We start from the raw sequence: 22,030 nt of genomic DNA on the forward strand, positions 1-22,030 counted from the left end.
TTACATTTCAGTTGAGATTTTCCCACTAGTTCTAAGTGAGAAAAATGAAACATCCTTATCTTTAAAAAGGAACATGAAAGGAGGCATTATCTCATTTCATTTCATATTGCAGCATTTTAAATAATTACTTCAATCATTAAAACTGAGGTTAAAACAGATGTTAGCACATATGAGTGCTGGCTGCCAGCAAGCACCACGTTTGGGTTTGCTATCAACAGAAATACAGTGTGCAGACATCCTGGCCAAACTTGTGGTTCTTCCAAGAGCCTTAACTCATTTATAATTTGAAATTTTGCCATGTAACATCAAGGACCAACCCAGGGGATCCAGAATCTGACTGCAGTGGCCTTTACCTTGGGGTGCGTCGGCAGCGCCATCAGAGGAGGCTTTCACTAAACTCCAGAAGCCACACTGAGACTGCCACTGGCAGTGAGTTTATTTTAACTTGAGTATCTTTTCATTACATATAGGTCACTTTTATTTTAATATCCTTTATCAAATGCCATGTTAACAGTGAGATTTATCTATTCGCCTAAGGGCTGGCCACAGAACTCTGAGTAGATGTATGGGGACCGCAGGGAAGGCGTCTCAGGCTGAGACACAGGGCAGCCTCCTCTCAGGTGCAGTCTCTTTCCAGCCTTTGGTTTTGGTGTCCAAAGTAACAGCTACCCTCTCCCCGCATCAACCACACATGATGGGCCTGGTCACACAGATATCTTCTGGGCAATAGACGATTTCACTGGACACTGATTTTAGCAGGAAGCTGGAAAATGATTTTTCATCATGTTGAAACACCCACTGTTGACATTTTCAGAACAAAGTGGTTTGATTTCAAGCAATTTCTCTTCACTGTGGTATAATACACAATCTTGGGACTAATTGTAAGAAGGAGTGGAATTATTTTCAATCCCTCTAACTGGAAATGATTTTTTTTTAACAAAACCTAGTATTTTACTAAGCTTAGAAACCCAATAAACATGCATTGAATTTTCATTCTCAGCACTCAAGTCCTTACAAAAGCAATGTGAATTCTGAAATGCTTTTTGAAAACTCTAGAATTTTGGGTTGTATTAAAAAAATAGAGATTGAAAAAGAAAGAAACAAAAGTAATTTACTTGGACTAGCAACTGAAGAAAAAAGCCCTTAGCTTGATAGCTTGAGAAGCAGGTACATACTAATAGCTTACAGATCAAGAGAAGAAATGAGGAGCTCCTTTTATATATATATATATTTATATGTATATGTAAAAAATCTTATGACTTAAGTCAACAGCTTGAATTTGGGAGGGAGAGAGTGTAGCACATTATTTCTTTGAGCACTGAAGACTGACAATGCTGCATTTTGTTTGAAGTTCAATCATGGTTCAAAGGATTAAAGTATTTCTTACTTGTAAAAAATATATATGTGTAACATTTGGCTGGCACTTTATGAGATATGTCATGTCTGTGCCTGTTGTGATTTGGGATGGGCCAACATCTCCAACCTCAAAAATCATGATTTAAAATGGGAACTGACAGACCCCTACAGTCCTGCAAGTGGTGATGTTATCATGAAGAAATGTAATTAAATTGTCTCTGTCAGGGAGAGATTTGGCCAATCATTCAGTGTACATCTTACATGCAAGCACTTCTTTCATTAGCTATTAGCCTCATCATCTTTAGGTGCCTTATTTTCAGCTAGAGCATCATGCTGATCAAACTATACCTCTTATTCCTTTTAATTAGGAATGCAGCATCTTTCTGTTCTCAACTTAGGCATCTCAAAAGCATTCCTAAAATATCAGATCCTCTGTCAGCTGAGCTGAACAACAAGCTAATAATTATATTTTTCTTTCTAACAGGAGATCAAAGCTCCAGGAGAGGTGACATACATCTTGGATATTCAGACTCAGGCTTGAAGGTCAATTGAACCCAGAGACATATGTTGCCAATTTCAGAGCATAAAAGCTGCTTTTAAAAAAGAATTCAGTTACATGGTTGTACTTAACTGCTGCCCCAAGTACAAATGTATAGAGTGCTTTATTAAGGTACGCGGGTTTCTACCCCTCATGCACTGCTATTCATTTAAATACAGAAAAAGGAGCATGGAGCCAGATCTTAAAGACATCCAGAAGCCTAAATAATTTTTCAAACAGGTCACTATGTGCCTTTATGGCTATGGTGTTAGCCTCAATTTTAAAAATGTACTGAGATCTTTATAGGGAAGAGTTCATGTTTGTTTTCTTACTGCTCCTAAAAATTTTAACCATCCTGCATACATTCAGGTGAGGCTTTAATCTTAGGTTATTAGAGGTCACCGAGTGATTTCTCCTTTTCCTTCTTCCCCCTCCAAAATACACATTTTTTTTCCACTGTAGAACAGACCCCATCTTCCTGGATCCCTAGATGCAGCCGGGTGGGGGCACAGCCCCTAAGCACTGGGTGAAGCTGCTCCTGGAGGACATGTGATACCCTAATGCTCGGTGTGAGAAAAGCTTCTGCTCCCAACAGAATAGCGGGAATGTGCAGATCATTTTCCCTTGTTCATTGTAGGAGCTGTCGAATCTCTGCCTCCCAGCAGGACTGGAAACAAATGTAAAGCTGCATTCTTTATCTTATCAAAGAATTTCTCATTGCAAGCAGCAGATCTTTTTCCAATATAGTAACTGTAATGGAAGTTACTATATTTGGCAAAATGGTACTATAAATGGCAAAAGAATCACATGAACCCTCTGAGGATTTTATAAGTATAGGAAACAATCCTTGAGTGGCCATTGGAAATGAACTGAGGACTGTTTTAAATCTCCAAAGCAGCAAGCAGAAGAAAGGACATAAGCATAATCAGGACAGAGGAACTAGCTATGTTTCCTATGGTAAAAGTCCAGATTGATGGAATGTGAAACTTTTCACATGAATTAGTGCAAGAGCATTTTGAGGGCAATGGCCCAGAGAAATAAAGATTGTTTAATTGGGGTAGCAGGAGGGAGAAGGGAGTGCTCGTCACCATGCTAATTGAAAAAGCAAACCCACTGATTTTATACACTGTGTTGGTCAAGAGCTTTCTATTATGCCTTAGTTTATTTAAACATGGCACATCTGTGGCTCCAGTGCATCGCACACAGATGGCATCCCTTTTTTGTTAAAGTGCTTGACAACAGCATTGCTTACTTGTCAGTCTGGATAACCTCAGATAACATGAAGAAACTGCTTACGTTATGCTTAATGACAGCTTCATTCATTACGCCACTTCATCCTTTCCCTTTATTTGACTTCTGTTAGGGTCCTAAAACTCCTTTCATTTATAGAAATTATAAATGCCCTGGGAATAGAGAAGCTGCTTCAAACAAACAGCACATCACCTTTCCTTCTCTGGGTGTGCAGCTCTCTGTGAAATCCCCTATGATACACTGGGGGCTGATGTCTGAAAAATGGGAGAAAGAAGCAGGTGGGCAGGAGGGAATGACAGAAGTCTGTGTACATATTAAGTGCTACTCATTAAAGTGGGTCCCCAGTGAATATGACCACTACACCGAGGTTAAAGGGCAGAGAATTAATGACAACGGCCTCAGCAATGACAGGGAAGCAACAAGTCATCTTCTCGCACTGGCCTTGATCTTGCTTGCAAGGGTCATTGCATTGTATGCAGTAGCTTGTATAAAGAGGCGATGCTCCAGCCCCTGCAGTGGCTGTGTGGGGGTGCAATTAGGTTAAGCATTAGACATCATTATCCACATGGCATGGTGGTAAGAGTCAAGCCCCTGTATCTGTTTTCTGCCTTGCAAAAAGAGGGAGAATACAATGGCTGGAACAGGACGTTGGCCTCTGGAAATGGATCCTCGAATCTGCCACTGGCTGGAGGAGCTTCCAGTTGAACATTAATTAACAGAGGTTCCCATTCCTAGTCATTTTTGTGCTACTCATTATTATTTACCATTATTTATGTAAACCTGATCTGAGAACATTGCAGGACTACTCTGTGAAGGGCTTGGCTTTCCCAATATTTGGTATGGAAGAACAGGGGACTCTGAGGTAAAAGATTTATGGAAACAGATCTTAATGAAATAAATCAACCAAACTTTGAACATATATTGCATTTTACATTTTGGAATTGAAAAACACTTTAAAATAACTCCTGAAATAAAGATATCTTTGATGTGATATCTTTGATGCTTTAATGCGAGAAAGCATGATTATTTTGGATAGTCAAGATTTAGGGATCCTGCCCAAAGTATCAGAAGAAACTGGTGATAGCCTAGCTCTGAATACAGATTTTCTCAGATACCACCTGTGTTTCACCAAAATACCTTCTTTCCATGCCAAAAACTAGTCCTAAAGGCCCTGAGAATGATCTCAGCACTAGGGTAATACAGTCTTCCCCACTGCAGAGGTTGAGTGCCAGACTAGCTCCTCAGGTTTGGGGACAGAACAAAGTCCATTTGAAGAAAGTCATAGTGGAAATATGGGCAACACTTCCCTCCCTCTCCAGCTCTGTTTATGAGAAGAGGAAACAACATTTCATTTCTATCTGAAACTGCAAAAGTGGCCCTATTCTTACTCTGCATCCAGAAAGTGTCTCGCTCTCTCATGAAATGGAGATTTCTGCCTGTTCAACATTGGGCCAGGGTGGGGGGGGGAGTGGGACGGTGGAGAGGACTGTTTTGTAGCTGGTCCTTGTGGACTTCCAAGGGTGAATTCAGGCTGAGAAAAGTATTAATTCTAAAGAAAAGTAATAGAAAAGTAAATATAAAAATGAGCATAGACTTGCCTCTGAATCCTAATATCTTTATCCTTGGGGATTTGGATTCCATTACAAATATTAGCAAAGATCAAGGGCATTTTATTTTAAGGGCAAGTCTAATTGGAAAGAAGTTAATTCTACAAAAGTAGAAGTCAGCTAAAGAAATTAAAATTGATGTGAGGTCTGCAGTAGAGGTGTCAGATCCTTTAGGATTCTTCCCACACATGAGTCAAACCTCAGTCTTCAAGGGAACGCTCATATCTTCCAACCCCCCAACCCACTCTTCTCTCTGGTCCTCCTAAATCCTCACAGCATTTCCCATGCACGTTTTGCCTTTGATGTTCTTGAAGATCTTTCTCTCTTCTTCCCAGCATTCCCTTTTGGGGACACAAAAATGCTCTCTGCCACCTATCTAGGTCATCAAAAAACCCTGTGAGCTCCTTTCCCATCGAGTATATAGCTGGTGCCCATCAAAAGTCCAGTCTCTCCTTTCACCATTTTTTCCAGTAGAAAAACATCTTGACATATGGCAACCACTGTTTTTTTAATAAGGATTCAGTAGGCCTGACAAACTAAACTTCATGTCAGAGTCATAGAGTGGTATCCAAGGGGACTTCCTTAAGAAAAGCCTCAGCAACAAAAAAAGTCAGGAGGTTTAACTCATTTTATAGAATTATGATTTTTATTCCTGTTCCTCTTCATCAGTAGTTGAACTCCTGTATTTCATATGGACAAAGCAGCAAATAAAGACAATTTTGCCATACAGACGAAGCAGACTACAGGCAATAGACACCAGGCGGGGGCAAGACATGGTATTAACTTCAAACCTTTTAGCTGGTTCTCTAAACAAGGCTCCATACAGTGTGAGCATGCACTCATACGTCTCTCTGTGTGGACACGTGTGTGTGGGGGGTATTTGCTCTCCTAATATTATTTAAAAACTTTGGGCTAATTTCAGGGAAATTGGAAAGAGGGTCTGGTTTGAAATCATTAAATTCCTACAAGTTTTATGAGAAAAGAAGTATTGCCACACGCTTGCCTTGCTCCAACGCTATTTCCTAGGTGGATGCCGTTGACCACTGCTGGGAAAGAAATCCCACTGGCTGCTTTGCCTAACCTTGTACAGCTGTTTTTATGTTCCTAATAAACAGCTGGGCAGATGACAGAGATCCTGTCAGCATCTCTACTGAGGCAGAGTGTGCATTGATACACAAATCAGTGTTGTTTCCACCTCCGTCTTTAAATGCTAAAGTGAAAATAATTATTATATACACAGCAATTAATATCAATAATATAAAGACAATTTCATTTTGTTGTCCTTAATAAAAAGCTCCATAAATCTAAAATCATTTAGGGGCAATTTTGAATAGAGAAACTGAAGAGAGATATTTTAGCATTGTGTTAACAAATCCTGTAATTGTGCTAGCAGGAACATGTAACTACAAGATATCATAGGAAAATATCTGATGTATAGAAATTGAAATGAATTACATTACAACTATTCAGTTGGAAAAGTAGCAGGTGACAGAAATATCCATGATTCAAAGATATAGCATAAGTAAAATGAAGGACCCACATCACCTCTCAACAAACAGCTGGGTAAATGCAGACCTCTTGGTTTATCAAAAAAACTCATGTGAAATAAAGACATTCTCCAGATAGACCAAGTAATATGTTACAAAACCAAAAATAGTTAATTATAAAGCTAATCTGATCATCACATTTGAAAGCAGGAGTAAAACATTTTAAAATCATCTCTAGAATAAGAAATAACTAACAAAAAATGCAGTGTTATTCAGAGGCTGCAATTACAATGATTTTTAGCAAATATCAAATGATATTTGGTATTTTCCCTGAAACCTGGAGCAATCTTCCATTTACAAGTACATTCCTAACCCTCAATACTGCAGGGAAAAGCAAGAAAACACTCTGGGCAGAAGGAAATAATAGCTTCTAAAAACAAAACATCTGAATGTTAAGCCAAGATCTTGATTTTGGTGGTACGTGAACAGCACCACCTGACAGTTAACAGTGTAGAAGTTCCTGTTTTACATACCCAAAATATAAAATTTAAACCAATGAAAGAGTCATTAATCTTGGTCTTTTAAAATGTTTATGATGTGGACTAGAGACCACTTGCACCCTGCCCCGGTCCCATCCACTCTCTCACTGGCTCTTGCTGACCTCGAGCCACCACCCTGCAGGGCCCTAGAGAAGGACCAAAGGATGGAAATCAAGAGGAAGAAGAGGAGAGACACCAGGCAGAAAGGCCAGGCAGAAACAGCTGGTGCTGTGGACAGACAAACATCTCTTGAGACCAATGTTTTGTTGTGATGGCTCTACCCACTGCCGGATTAAATTAGACAGAACAAGGACTGGGCTTCAGGAATAATAAACAAGGTACAAAGTACTTAGCTCTTGCTGTGAATAGAATATTTGAATTACCTGCTGGTATGTGTTAAAACTCTAGCAACTCCACTTAGTTCCTAGGGTACACCCAGGATTTAAACTATTGTAGGCAGCCCTAAAACATGCAACTGCTGTTGTAAACTTGTGAACAGGCAAGAAAAACATAAAGAGTGAATATGTCCCCAGGCAAGGCCATTTTTCTAGGTAGCAGAGAGGTAACAAAACAGCATGAGTTTGCTCTTACAGGTATCTCTTTAAGGAATTGAATAGAAAGGCAGTGTTTTCTTTTTAAAAAGTAGGTATTCTGCAGGTTTTTCTGTTCTGGTAATATATCTGCACGGAGGACGGAGTGGGAATGTGCAACCAGTTCAAAGTGAAAATTAGCACTGAGTCAAAAAGTTAAAAACAAAATAATCTTAAAAATCCTCCTTGCAGGTGGAATTTTGATCCCACTCAAATAAACAGGCCAGGATTTCAACTAATATGTTCATGGCAGCCTTTTCAAAAGCACTCTAAAAATGCTCCCTGGCTGCATGTGCCTGTAGCTACCTTTAGAAAGAAACCTGCATCTAGGGGCCATGATCACAGACCCTAGGAGAGCTGCCTGCTCCAGTGCCGGCAGCGCTGCTGGCTGGAGACAGGAGGAAAGGACTCAGGTCACCAGTTCTTCGGGGCTGGTGGGATCACTGGGGAGAAGTAACAAGAATTTCAAAGCTGACACCTCAACATGCTTCAACCTCACAGAAAAACGTTTGTGGCAGCCCTTCTTGAGAGTCACTGTAAGAGTTTCCAAACAAAACTCCAAATAAAAGGTAATGATGAGAATGATCGTGTGGGGAATTTAGCTAAGTCATGAGGAGTAACGGAGACGAAAAATCCTGGAGGACACTGTAAATATCCATGAGGGAGTAGGATCTTGATTTTACTTTTCAAAAGAATGAACTTTCAACCCCACCGCAGCCTCCACTGCCTATTCACTACTGACTCAGCTGGAGGTTGTGCTACCTCTTGACACACCAACTATTTCAGTATTAAGAGGTTCACTACCTAGTATCTTACTGTGCCTGATGCAACCAAGTTTATGACAGCTCACAGGAGCACAGTTTGCAGTGTAATGTCTGGATGAAGAATCCTACTGCTGGAAATATATTTTTCATTATAATTTAGAAATACTCAAGCTTGGGAGCAAATTATTAATGAACAATTATTAATTAATCTGCCAGGGGTTATATTTTTCCATGGTGCATCTCAGGAGACCTAGGCCAAGAAGGAGAATGCACTGGTAGTTTTAATAAGGAGCTTATCCCATTGATATAGGCCATGAAAGCAGGAGTATGGGGAATTACAAATGCAGCAAAGTAAGGATTGAGGCTAGCAGCGTTAAAGAGGGATCAAGACTTTGACAAGACAATGTGAAAGATAAGTACGGGAAAGATTAGTGATGGTCTTCAGAACAAGGCACTCCCATTTATGGTGCTCTGGCAAAATATCTCCAAAATAATATTTTTCATCACAATTGCTTTTGTATTGAAGAAGATGCTGAAAAGGAGCCATCCATATTTGCTCATGTCTGTACACATATATGTACATCTCAGGCAGATTCTTTTGCAGTCTCAACCATTCCACATAGATCTGGCCTTCATATAAGCACTGAAGCTAGCTGGGTACCACAGCTGACTGTGATCACACAGAGGAAAGAAATTCATGAACTAGAAATGATTCAAACTAAGATAAGTTACTATGATGGCATCTTCTGGAATTAGACTCAAGTATTATGGGCACTGTAGCATCCACGATAAAATCCTTTGGGGAAATTTAAATAATGGAACAAATTACTCTTAAGTTAAGTGATACACTTTATAACCCATTTCTTATTTTAGAAACATTTAATAATATTAAATTACCTAAATGGCTAGGGAGGGCTATGCTTAGTGATTCACTAATTGCCAGCAGAGTCATTCCAAAAATGGAAACCCCCAATGAGCCCACCCCAATTCTGGCCCACTCAGTAACAGATTATGACTACTCTGAGAAAGTTCACTTTCAAATATGTGGGAGCTGATTGTATATGACATTGGTCCTAGTTTGAATATGCAGGGTGACATCTGAGCCTCTCTGAAATTAATGTACACAATTCTTTAGAATTTACAGAATTTCTAATGAATTTACTGAGATTAGGAAGTTGCATGCTAGAAGAAGTCCTCTCTGCTGCTGCTTCATCCTGTATGTTGAGAAGAAACTCCAGTAGGCCACTACTAAACATAAATTGGTTGTGGTGGGAGGTTGGCTTTCTGAAATGCATTTGGACAAATGTTCTGTGATAGGATTAACAATGCACTCCATCGGGTGAATAGTTTGTTATTCATCTTTATAAAGGAAGTTCATATGTGTAAATTTAGGTATATAGCTACTTTTTTTTTTTTTGAATTGTGTCTGAAATCTTCAAATTACTTCAGGTGTCATTAATTATAATGAAAGTATAGCCGTACGGGTGGTGAGTTTACTACATTAGTAAGCTATACATCATTCACATACAGTTCTATATGGTATAATGTTAATTTAAAAACATTCTTTGTAGATAAATTATGTGTAATACATTTATTCTATGATGTCTGGCTTATTTAAGAAAAATACCAAAAAGAGTATATAATTAGAAAGAAATCAATTAAATCAATCAGAAATCAAATATTCTTATACTTTTCTTTGTATACATTGTTTAAAACAAATCATTAGATATGTTTGAATAGTAAATCAAATGTTTTAGATGTACAATCTGACTTTTTTTGTCTGTGAATTCTATTCTCGCTTCATTTATAGGAAAAGATCTATGATGTAAAATGTAAAAGTTCTCCCTAGTCCTTCGTATGAGTATTTTGCTGGAGAGAGTTTAGACTAAGATTCGGGAAGGCTGTCATGGCCTTACCCAGCTTGTCTGAGTTTTTTCCACGCCCATGCCTCAGTTTCCCTGTCTTTGAAATGGAGAGCAACTTGAGATTTACATATACACCACAAAATAAGGGGTAACCATTACTGATACTACTTCAACCAATACAGCTTCTTAAGTGAAGAACAGAAAACGACTGCTACACCCAACCAGGATTTCCATAACTTCCTTGGAGGATGCTGATTCCCAGTAGTGCCCAGGGGGCTGCGGAAGCACAGGGAACTTCAGCCTTTGTTATACCGGGTTAGGACAGCTACCATAAAGTGCCTTTGGAAATATAAGTAGTGCTTAAATGGCAGAGATGAGCCTGCAGAAGGGGAAGAAGGAACCTCTAGCATGTCTGGGAGTGCTGATAGACTTGTGGCAGTGAATTAAAATCAGGAGGCTAAAGCTGTTACTACCGTCAGCTGTTTGACCCATCTCTCGAATAGATGGATAACCAACTCAGAACGAACTCATCTACTCACAAATCAGTTCCTGACTTGCCAGTTTTCAGCCTGGCACACTAATGTGAACTAATTCAGATTTTGTTTTTCCGTTAATAAACCATGCTGAAACCAGTGTCAGTGCAGGAGCTGATTCATGAATGGACGGGATGTTTTTGCCTCAGGGTTAAGAATGTCAGGGGAGAGACAGGGCAAATACCTGAGGGATGTAACTAATCCACTGCACAATTTTCATCGTTTTCATCGACTCCTCCATCCACTTTTGTAAGCAGTCTGTCTGCCTATGAATCTCATACTGAATTTTATTATGCCTCTTATATCACTGTTTCCACAGTACTGCCCTGCAATGGATACCTGAAAGGTGCCATTCAGCAAAGCACTTTGATGCATACTTAACTGAAATTAAAGTTAATGGCCTTTAGCTCAGGTTTTAATAATTTGCCACATAGCCACCTATTTACTCAAGATTTTTCTAATTCATTTAGCACTACAGTATTTAACAGCTTTAGAAGACTTAAAGACAGCCCCTTATCTGAATCAGAACCTGAAAAGGATTTTTAAGAAGCTTTTGCTGTGCCACACTTTAAAACACACCTTGGCATTAACAATTAAAAAAAAATGAGAAAGAATCGGTCCTCACTTGCACTAATGCCTATGTTTCCTCTTCTCCCATTAGCACATGGACACTGGGTCAAAGTAATAGGCCACATGTAGCTGCTAGCAACACAAAGAGAAATAGCGGGCCATCCCTCACCTACTTTGGGGCTCTCCAGCACTCCTATATGACAACCATAAACAACTCTTTTGCTTCAGGCACACTTGCCTGAGTGCCTTCTTTTTTTCCCCATCTCACGTTCCCTTCGTTTGCTATCGCAGAACTAAGAGAGTTGCCCTGCTTTGCTCCTGGAGGAATGTAAAGATCACTTAGCTTCTGACCTGGGAAGAAGTGAGATGTGGGATTCTGAAACATTCACAGAATCCCTCTGATATTGTTATAGAAACAGACAGGTGGATTCAATCATTCCACAAAGCCAGGAAAACATGCAGCACGACATTTCTATCTATCTGGATTAAGAAATGTCCTGGTCCACCATTATTTTTAGGAGTAATTTAAAAAGAGCAGGAACAAACTTTGTGATTAGTTCCTCCACTGCTGTTGGGTTGTGCATGTTCTTCAGCAACAATTTCTTGTACCACATTATGAAACACCAGGTGCCTAAGGCGACAAGCTATTTTCCCCACAAGGCTGGTACATCATTTAGCATTAAAGAAATTGAATTTGGGAAGGATGATCAGATTAGTGCCCTGGAAGGGGAAAAAAAAACCTCTTTAAAGTCCAGAGCAGATTTTAATAAATTAGGGGAGCCAATTTCCAACATTTCAGCTTTCATTTTTGAGAAATTCAGTGACATCCACATTTGCACTTCAGCTGGCATGATGGCAGAGCTGAGACTCCCATCAGGAGCAGTCGATGGAGCAGACAGACCTGGGGGTGTGGTGTTGCTGGCATAACAATGATAATTCATATTGTATGCCCTAAAAATAGATGCCAAAGAAATCTGGAAGATACTAAAGTGTGTACACCCTGAAACAGAAGCTTCATCATTCAGTTCCTGAGGGTTCTGATTTCTAATATTTGCTCTCTATTTTATCTGCGTTTCTTAAACTTACCATTTAAGACATATAATATCAGGAAATAAAAGATCTCTATTGATGCAAAAGAGTGAAGCTTCAGCTGACATGTATTTCTATAATCTGAGCAGACCAACGAAGTTGAGATCACTAGAAATTTATCACCGGCAGTGTAACTCCTATCCTTCTTCCCCTGCTTCTTGTTTTATAGTCATTACTTGGCAGGTAAGTATTCAAGAGCTGAAAGGTATCTATTAAAGTATTGACAGCCATTATAAAGGTCAGACTGCTTCTTCTTTTTTTCTGATTTTCATTTGTTTCATGATAAAACTGGCTACGCTTTCTATATTTGCACAGAGTTAAAGTATCAGGTATATTTGATGAAGGAACCTGAGTAAACTGCAAAGTAGCAATTAAATTCCTGGAAGATACAATGAAAAAATGTTTGCTTTATCACTACTTAATGAGAAGAGGGGCCTGGCTCTTTCAAATTTTGTCATAAAGTGTTTTGATTGCTTGTTACTAGTTAACTGTGAATCTTTTGATCTCCTGATTTTGATAGACAATGACCCTGTCATCATATCAAAGCACTTCCTATTACAGTAAATGGAGAAGCACAGCTCTCTAGAGATATCCTCGGGGCAATGTGTGTATGCATGCACAAGGAAGACAGAGAAAAGGGGAGAGATCTATAGCATCTAGCCTATTTAGGGTTTTTCTATACTAGAAATACAATTGTGTCATGGGACCCACTTACAACACAGTTTCATTGTAGAGTGCAGCTGGTAACCTTAACCTTTAAGCCTTGCTGTAGAACATAGTTATGGACCCATCAACACTACAAAATAGAACCATATTGTATTTGGGTCAGGGGATAACTATGTTGTAACTTCGTCCCTTGTCATGGTTGTGATTTTACCACAGACAAGGCCTTCTAAAGCCTAGTATCGTATTATATGTCTTGCTCACTACTAATAATTGCTGCTGCTATTGCTGTTGTAGAGGAACCACCTGCTGTGTCCCTTTCTTTTGTAAAGCAGCCCTTTTAACAGCAATAGTAGTAATTTTGGAAAACTCTAATACAGACTATTAATGTCATTTTACTGCATACGGCGACTGACAATTTTTGCATAGCAAATTTCTAACTTTGTAGAGAAAGGTAAAGACCAAATCTTAAAGGACTGTGATGACTATCAGATTCTGAGCTTTTCTGGTAGAAGTCAAAGCTGTTAAAGTGTCTCCCTTCAGCCTTTGCTACTGATACAAGCTTGATAGTGGCATGTGTTGCTGTGGAGAATCCAGACTGCTGCCTTAACAATATTCTCAGTGTTCAGTGATACCTCAGGCAAGAGGCACGAACTCTTTTTTATGATGTTTTATAAAATCTACCAATTTGATATTTGGAGGATTCATTTCATTTGCGGGGAGAGGGGGCGAGTGATGGTACTCATCTAATTCCCAGCTGCATTTTCAAACCTTGGGAGGTATACAGGAAAATGTACTAAAAGCTGTAGTGGTCCAGCTTTCCGCAGTGCTCCTACCAATGAGAGGCTTAGTGAAGCCCATGGCGAGTGCTGCATGCCTCACTATGAGCCTCCTTCATGAAGTAAGAGGGCATCTCCCTTCTGCTGCCCTAATGGTGCAGTGCAGGATGCCTCAGAGGGGCTAACCCAGCTTAGCCCCATTGGATGCCTTCCAATGCCTTGGACTCATCATAACAGGGCAGCCTGAGAGTAGTTGGGGGGGGATCTCTCTAGCAACACATTGCAAGGTCCCACAGGCTACAGGTTCCTTGTACTTCCTGCTGCTATACATCACCCATTTTATATTCCCAAAAGTGCACTAAAGATGGCTTATCGCTGTCAGTTCTGCTATCCAGAGCTCCTACAGACCCTACCAGACCTTCAGACACAGGCATTAATCTCACTACTGACCTGCTTTGTCTCACTAGGCAAATAGTTAGTCACCCCCTTCCCTTAAGCCCCACGTCAGAACAGGCCAAGGATGGATATGCTGATTGTTTCCAGGGTAAAGCTGGAATTGATGAAGTGCGTTTTCTTTGACATCCTTGCAAGAAAAAATTAAAAGGAGGACGGACATGTCTCCTTTAGAGCATGGCACAACTTTCTGGAACAGTGGAACAGCCCTTTCCTCAGGAGAGGCAATGGACACTGCAGGGCCTCCTTTCCCAAAGAGCATCAGAGAAATGCAGCTGCCCTGACAGGGGAGCTCTAAAGCCTTCAAGGTTTTGTAGCTGGTGCCTAAGCACCATGGTGACTGATATGCTAAAAATAGAGAGATGCAGAAGCATCATCTGAGAGAGCAAGGACGTAATAGCTCTTCTTGGTGCAGCTCCTGTGAGGATGCTGTGTTCCCTCCTGCCTTCCCGCCAGGGCCAGACAGAAAGGGATATTTCGCAGTGCTGTCCAGAGACTATCCAAGGATGGAAGTAATTGACCTAAAGGAATGATTAAAAGAGGTAAATATGCAGAATCTAGGCAAGCATCAACACAAAGAGACACAAAAAAACCCTCACCTACTGATAAACAGTGCAAACTTGAGAGAGACTGGCAATTATTGTAGCGAGGACACAAGGACACAACTGAGAATAAAGAAAGAGAAAACAGATTGAGTATCAAGATAAACTTCTTTGCTGTGAGAGTTTTATTTGCACTTGTTTCACTGTTTATAGGTTTTCCTATGACACTTTTCACTATAGTATCCCCATGCCACTCTAACACTGAAAATCAATTCAGTGCTTGATGCTTTCTTAGACCTTCCTTTTACTGAGGAGCACAAGCAGCCAAGCAGGAGGCTCTGGGAGGTAAGTGCATACCAAAACTTAGAAAGAGCATCTCATTGTCAGAAAAGAAAAACAGATCGGGGGAGCTGGATAACAGAAGAAGCATTAGACAACATTGTCAGTCCCACCCCCCACCCATGGCAGCCCCACACTCAGATGGAAATCGAGCTACTGTTTTATCGTGCTGCCTTCATGAAGCAGGTAAAGGCAGGGCCAGGTGGGAAGGGGTACAGATTTGAGATAACTACCACTAGCTAGCTACCTTCCTTTCTTTTATCTGTGGGAAGGTTATATATTCTGGCTAATTCCTGCCTCCTCCAACTGCATGCACAAAATCTTGGGTGCTGCTTATGCTGCAACGTTATCCTACTAAAGTCAGTCATAAAGATGGTAGAGCCTGAGGGGATACATAGCTGTGCCTGTAGCTATAGTCAGGTGGTTTTCAGGGAATTACTGCTGTCAGACCCAGTGCATACACCTACCTACCTGCTTCTCAGAGCTCCTTGTAGTAAAGAACCAGATGAAGAAGGAAGGACTCATTTCAAAAGGCATTTGCATTTGCATTTCTTAATAGTGAGATTGCTTTCCCTTCTCCTTTTCTTCACCTTTTACTTCTTTGCACTGGAGTTTAAAGAATCTCTTTGCAAATCAAGGAAAATGCATCCCCAATGTAGAAACATCCCCATGTAAAAAAATTGTCCTTCCTGGTATAATTTATTAAATTTCTTTGTTCGCAAAAAGAAATGCAGCTTTTGCCAAAGGTAGAAAGTAGAGCGAATAATTCTGAAATATTTAACATTTAGCTAGCTTGATTTCTCAGCTAGAATTTTTGTTCTTGTGCTATTTTTCTTCCAAAAAGCAATACATGGTTTCTCTTTATACAGGCTTTCTCCTGACAGAAGTCTTCTGTTCTCAAATACTGCTAAAGAGCAACCTGCAAAGATGTGTCATGGCAACTGGAATTAGCTCTCTGAACTTCAGCTGTCTTTAGCCAGCATAATGTGTAAATTTTGTTTTTACTGAGCACAATGCAGCTTCGCTGATGAAAAATGGTCTTCAATCCTAGTTAAAAAAAAAGGGGGGGGAGAAACTTCCACACATTTCACTTTGCTTTTTTCGTTAACCTAGCACAAAAATTAAATCTGCCATTCCGTACTAAGTGTTGTCAGGCAGCTGTAATTAATACCTGCTGTAGATAGCCATTGCCCTCTGTGAATGGGCATTCAATTTGCTCAAACAGAAGCTATCATTTCTACTGTGTATCTCAGATGGCTCTGATTTTGAAAAAAACATGTAATACTGATTTTTTTTCTAGACCTTTTAAAGCCTTACGTTTAATGTCCTCCTTCTGTCCTAATATCAGGGCTTCCCTCTGCTTTGAATCTGTCGGCTGCTGAAAAACTATAGATGTTTAAACAGTTAATTCAGTGTTCATAAAGATCGTGCAGAAAGGAACCACCACCTCCTAAAGGCTCCCTTATGGAAAGTTTCCCCTTCATTTTTCTCCTTCTAGGGAAAAAGGAGGACGCAGAAGGTCAACCCAATCGTAGAAAGGAAAGTGCCCACCTTGGACTCTGAAGACAAAGAAAACATTGGTGATTGTGCATATTTTCTATATCCTGTTGTAATTGTGGCCACAGGTTGAATTAGGAGCTTCAGTAATATAGCTTATTAAAGTTCTCAGTCCCTTGAGCTTCTCCTAAAAGTCAGGTTTTGACAAGATACTCCAGTGAGTAAGGGCTGCTTAAATGTGTTTCTAGTCTCAAATTTGCCTTATATCTCGAACAAGGAGCTCTTGGGTGTCAGTCTGATTTCACTCAACTATTGTCGATTGTCCACACTTACATATCATTCAACAACACATGACATCTCCTTAATCTTGGCAATGTCCAAGGAGTTTTCATAGAGAAAATCCAATACAACAAAAAGCAAAGCACTGCTGAAAGTGTCTGAAGATGAACACTGGGAAAGCTCAAACATATTCAAAATGCCTTAAACCACCAAGTGTGGGTGACGTTAAAATTCTCTGTTCTGATCTTTCACTTCCCTGATAAAGGCATCCGTCTATTGAAAACTCTTTTACTGCCTTAGGGCATGCTGCAGACATCCTACAACATGGGTGCTCCTGAAGCCATATTGATAAAAACACTGTACTTCTCGACAGCCTATAATTTCACCAAAGGCATCACACAGAAGGAACTCCACAAAGATATAATTCAGCCTCCAGGAATTTAAGGTGAGACAGCTATGAATGCTGAATATGGCTTCTTATGCATGGAGTAGTTCAAAACAGATTAGCGCTATAACATGAGCTACTATTGGAAAGTCAAAACATATTGCACCTCTGAAATAGTTTAAAATAAAGAAAGCAATAAGCAATATAAATACATTTATTTTTCTAGGAAAAAATCAAAAACCACTATTTAATACCTAAAGTTGACAATGGCATGTCCAAGAATCACTCTGGTCTCTCTGGCAAAAGCCAGGTGTTTCAGAGATGAACCTCACCCAGACAGTTTTTATAATGTGAAAGAAAAATAAAGGCACACTGTTAGTCAACTATGAGATTTTGTAAATTCATTACTCCAGGCTCATCTGTACAACTAAACACCTGGATTGCAATTATATACCTCTGAGAGCACCCTTGCACTTAGCTATGCTTTTCGTACTTCTAGATACAACTTCTCTGATTATTTCTATCTAAGGAAGACCGTGATAGCTACTCAGAAACTGTTGCTTGTCCAGCATATGATCAGCTGTCACCTTTATTAAAAAAATAGCCAAAAATACATCTCTGTGAGGCTTTGTGCACTATACTATCTTCACATGATATCATTTTAACTTCCTTCATAAGCCCTGCTCTTCCTCCTCAGAGCTCTGTTATGATTCTTCTTCCTTCTCTGCACAGCCTCAAAAATATGATAGTCAGTCAGGATGATACAGTTGATAATCAAGAGAAAAAGCTTTTCTTAAAAGAATTAAGCCACAATGTCAGCCTCTTTCTATGCTGTACCTTTTAAAATGGAATAAGTCCTTGAAAAGGAGAACATAAATACTTCTGTCTCCTCTGGACACAGAGTTTGGCCCACATATTAAAGACGCTATAGTGCTCAAAATACTTTGCATTTTTATGGAATGCAAAGCCTGGAGTTCTCACAGAACTTTTCAGACATGATGAATCCTCTCTGCATCTCTCTGGATAAGTTTAATCATATTACTCCCTTTCACAGATGAGGAAACTGAGGCAGGCATTACTGAGAGCTACACAGCATCTCAGTGTCAGACATAAGTGTCAAAATTCAGGGTTCTTGGTCTGTATGTCTCTACTTTCACACACGTTAACATCTGCCTTCTAATGAACACAGGACAGTAGCTTGCACAGTTCACTCTTTGGCATTAAGGCTTGATTTTCAGCAGTGCTATCCATTTTTGAGGGAGAAAAAAGCCACAGGCTCAAATTCACTGTAGAAGCAATGTCATCTTTTCTATATCTATCTATTAGCTGCACTCCAAAGTTGGTATGTAGAGCTAGTATGAAACTGGTATCCACTAAACAGATGTCAGTGCTAGAAATCAGGCTCTGCGTGTTTCAGCTGAAGAAAAAGCAGGTAAGGGCATTACTTTGTCAGATTTTACAGATGAAGTAGTGTTGCTTCAGCACTGAAAATATCTTCAGAATACTGAAAACTCTTCTGAAGCCCAGAGGTGCTGCCAAAGAAAAAAAAGAGCGATCTTTTCAGCAGCCTTCATCCTGCTGCTACTCTCTCCAGCAGTATGCTCCTCTTTACAGTACTGTATTTTAAGGTGAGGGACCTTTTCCTGATACTCAGTAGAGTTTATTCCCCAAAACATAAAAATAGATTGCTCATATGATTTTTATTAACTGGTTTATTTCCAAGAACTATTTTAATTCAGCTCTGGCCCTGTGTAATGCTTCTTACTCAGGCTCAGAGGCAGGCTTGGTTGGGGCTTTTGCAAGAACAGGGAAAGCACAAGAATGACAGGACAGGGCCTGTACACATTTGCAGCATTTCCCTGTAGAGATCAGTTGTGTTCATTAGCCAAGATAACAACATAATGAATGGAAAAGAAATGCTGAAGACTAAACTAGGCTTATCATTGCTGTTTGTAAAATCTGTGTCACTGATGTTCCTGCAAGGCGAGGGGAAGGCTGGGGAGCAGAGATAGCTGACAATAGCGCGAAGCGTTCCAGCCACCGGTGGAGTGAGAAGCTTGCAAGAATTGAACAAAAGGCGAAAGCCACTATTGTATCTCAGTCCTATTGCTCGCCTCACCTCACCGCATAGAGCCGAGTGACCTCCTTCGTCCGGAAGCAGCAGAAGAAATACAGGCAACAACTGTACGTACAAGGATGGCCCCAGAATCCCTGTCATTCTGTGATATACAGCTTATCTGGAATTTATTTCAAACTGGTGGAGATTGGACGCCCCATAAAACTGTATAGCTTCAACCCAATGAAATAAGGTTAGTAAAATACATAAACTCTGATACTGCACAGTGAAGTATGCCTCCAGTCAACTGCAATTCACCGGTGGCATCATGATAGATACTCCCGCAGCTTAGTTGTTTGCTGATGGTTCTGACCAGCATTTGCCTTCAGCTTCTTTCCTCTCTCTCCTTTTTCCTCCTCTTCGCTGCGCTGCATGTCAGGATACAGGACGGAGGTTTACTGACTGTGGAGTCAATACCAAGTAGTGACACTTCAGCAGAATCTGCGGCAAACCTCTTGAATGATAACTACTCTGATCCAAGCTCCGGCACAAGACAAAAGTGCACACTTGTAGAGTGAAAAATACAACAGCAGATGAACAGAAAAAAAAAGAGCTAATAAAAAAATCTGTGCTGATGATGCCTGGTCTGTCTCATAGGAGAAAACACACCAGGCAGAGACACCATTTTTTTACAGTTCATACTACTGTCAGTATGATGTTGAACAAGTGCCATTAATCAAGAGCTCTGTAATTCATTAGGCACAGTGATGTACTTGAAATGTTATTTCAGTATCATTGTTCAAAGTCTCTGTAACAGATTTGAAAAAGTAAGCTAGAAAGAATTAGCTGCTGCATTTTAAAGCCAGGACTGGATTTAATTGGAAATAACTTTCTCACTGTTAACTTGATTCTAAATATGAAAACAGGAAAACCTAAAGTGCTTTGGTGGATCACACCAAATGTTTCTCTGTCAGCATCCTAAGTGATGCGAGCCAGCACGGCGTTCTTCCCTGGGAAGTACAGATATTTATGGTTATGCCGGAAGCTCCTCTTCCTGCCTTTATCCTTATTGTTATGAGTTCAAAATAGGCTTATAAATTAGAAGTTGTTAGGTATTTATCCCTTAATACATATCCTACCTAATGGAACTGCAGATATGCTCAATGTTTACATCAACATCCAAATCTGTTTTAATAGCACAAAACTCAGTGTGTGCAGTATGTGACAGCAATGATTTCCACAAGTAGCTTACAGATTCTTCAAAACAGGACTTTGCTTATGTTGGTATTAGATTTACTTGCCTCACATTTTTACATGAACATCCTTGTCACAAGCTATAAGTATGATTTGCCTTCTCTACGTTGCTTTTTCATGTGTCTGCATCATACAATCTCTTAGCGGGCTCCCTCGCAATCTGAGGGTCCATGCCTTTTCAATAGCTCTCCAGACAGGACATGCTTTACATATTTAATTATTTCCACTACCTTCACTGCTTTATTTTTGCTTTGTTTATTTCTTCAGAGATATGGTGACACTAGATCTAAGCAGAATATCCTGAGTGAGGGAATGATGTATTTTTTAACAGTTGGCACTGTATTCTAACTATTGTTTGCTGTCCTCTGTGCAATACTTTGTGACTTTTTTGCCCAAGTGAAGGTCTGCATTTCGATTAGAATGTGGATATGTTACAAGCAGTTTAAGCTGTTCTTAAGCTGTTTCCAGTTCATGTTACTTTACACTTGCTGCTACTGAATTTCATCTGGCATTGTGTTCTGCAGTCACAAGCTTTGTGAGAAGCTTCTGCATATCCTTGCAGTCTTTCTTGTCTTAACTAGTCTGATTTTTTTTTGTGTGTGTGTTATTTGCAAACCTTGTCAGGCTGCCTCTCCTGATCATCAGGAAATAAATATCAATTATTGTACAAGACTTAGGGCATTTTACTATTACCTTTTACTACAATAAAAATCAATAGTTTATTCCTACTTTTTTTGGGTTTTGGGTTCATTTACTTAAAAATATTTTTATTTTCCTCAAAGCCAATAGTGCTGGATTTTACCTTAAGTTTTTTTTTGAAAGCTTATTTTACATTGGCTATTTCTGCATCATCCATTCTAGTGATAAAACTCAAGTATATTTGTGTTAAGTTGTGTTAATTGTGATTTTTTTTCTGATTAGAACCCATATATAATACTATTATCATCTATGTGCCTTTGTTCTTACATTGGATGCCATGCAGCTAGGCCACTATCTTTCCACAAATGTACTGCTTAAAAAACAAGAAAGGAAGAAAAGTTTCACTGCCTTGGAAAATACAAAAAGTAGGAAACTTGCAACATAAACTTTGTAACCTTATACCTGCCCAGTAATGAGTGAGATAACATATAAATAAATGATTGGTTTATATATAATGCTTATAAATAATAAACTTGTGTATATCAAGCAATTTTACACTGAAATAAGTAACCTGTCTGGATTCCTCTTTCCTTGCAGAGAACTTAGCTACTACCTCTTGGAAATAAATGCATTTATGATTTTTTAATTATGTTAAAATAAACATCTGCAAAACACTCTGAGATAGAATTCTTGAGAGCAGAAAGATGACTCAGAAGTACGTGCCGCGAAGCCTTGTCAAGGTACTGATGACATCTCAAGTCAAGCTACCTTATGAATTCTGTGAATGGATGATACACAAGTTGGAGACTCGTAATGACGTGCTCTCCTTTCTGAGGCTACAACACTGATTTCCATTAATCATTTTCTAAAAACAAAGATGTAATATTAGCCACTATAGCTAAACAAATTTAAAGGCATCTGCCTCCCTCTGATACTCTGCCGAACGAAGTGAGCG

Source organism: Rhea pennata, chromosome Z (genome assembly GCF_028389875.1).
Source record: "Rhea pennata isolate bPtePen1 chromosome Z, bPtePen1.pri, whole genome shotgun sequence".
In the NCBI taxonomy this organism is placed as follows: Eukaryota; Metazoa; Chordata; class Aves; order Rheiformes; family Rheidae; genus Rhea; species Rhea pennata.